Here is a 1,224-nt window from a genome sequence, read left to right as displayed (position 1 = left end):
CAAAATGATCAAGCCTTTCTTTCATTCCCTCTCTGAAAAGTATTCCAGTGTGGTGTTCCTTGAAGTGGATGTGGATGACGTCAGGATGTTGCTTCAGAGTGTGAAGTCAAATGTATGCCAACCTTCCAGTTTTTTAAAAAGGGACAAAAGGTGGGTGAATTTTCTGGAGCTAATAAGGAAAAGCTTGAAGCCACCATTAATGAATTACTCTAATTATGTTTTCTGAAAACATAACCAGCCGTTGGCTATTTAAAACTTGGAGTTTTTTTTATTTACAAAATGTATGAAGTATGAAGACTATATAACCAACTGCCATCTGATTATAAGATGACAATAAAATATTAATTCTGCGCTTTTAAAAAAAAAAAAGAAAGAAACTTCCAAAACAAATATATATATATATATATATATATTTTTTTTTTTTTTTTTTTTTTTTTTTTTAAATTGGAGTCTCGCTGTCGCCCAGGCTGGAGTGCAGTGGCACTCTCATGGCCACCGCAGCCTAGACCCCTATACCTGCTGGACTCGGCAACCCTTCCACCTCAGCCTTCCAAGTAGCCGGAACCACAAGTGCACATCACCACGCCTGGCTAATTTTTTGATTTATTGTAGAGACAAGGTCTCGCCGAGTTGCCCAGGCTGGTCTCAAACCCCTGAACTTGGACAATCCTCTCGCCTCCACCTCCCAAAATGTTGGGATTACAGGCGTGAGCCACTACGCCCAGCTTCAAAACATATATTTTTATCCACTAATTTTTTAACAAATAAATTTAAATTTGGGGAAAATTTTTAAATGTCTTCATTATGCTCTTCATTTTAGAAACAAAAATCAACCTGGAAAGGATATTACTTATACCACTGAGGATTCACGCTGTAAGAAACAGGCAAAAAAAAAAATAGGCAAACTATTAGTCAGCAGCAGAAATATAACTACTGGAAGAACAACAACAAGGTCACAAAACTGAGAGGAAGGCCACAGAATCAAAGTGGTAAAATATACTGACATGTAGTAAGCTCAGCAGTTGGGTATTCAGGCAAATTCAAGACACATGAAAAGTCTGGTTAGGATGCCTCTGCTAGCACCACTGTTATCAGATCCAATAACACTGCTGGATGCTGGACTCCTGGTACTGCTACATCCACACTCAATAATTTCTCAATTTCTCCAATTTTGTTTTGTTTGATTATGTCTTCATGTTTAAAAAATGTCAGGTCAGGACCCCC

The sequence above is a fragment of the Carlito syrichta genome, unplaced genomic scaffold (genome assembly GCF_000164805.1).
Source record: "Carlito syrichta isolate Samal-C Ts95f unplaced genomic scaffold, Tarsius_syrichta-2.0.1 Scaffold305666, whole genome shotgun sequence".
In the NCBI taxonomy this organism is placed as follows: domain Eukaryota; kingdom Metazoa; phylum Chordata; class Mammalia; order Primates; family Tarsiidae; genus Carlito; species Carlito syrichta.
Note: the sequence above shows the minus strand (reverse complement) of the source record.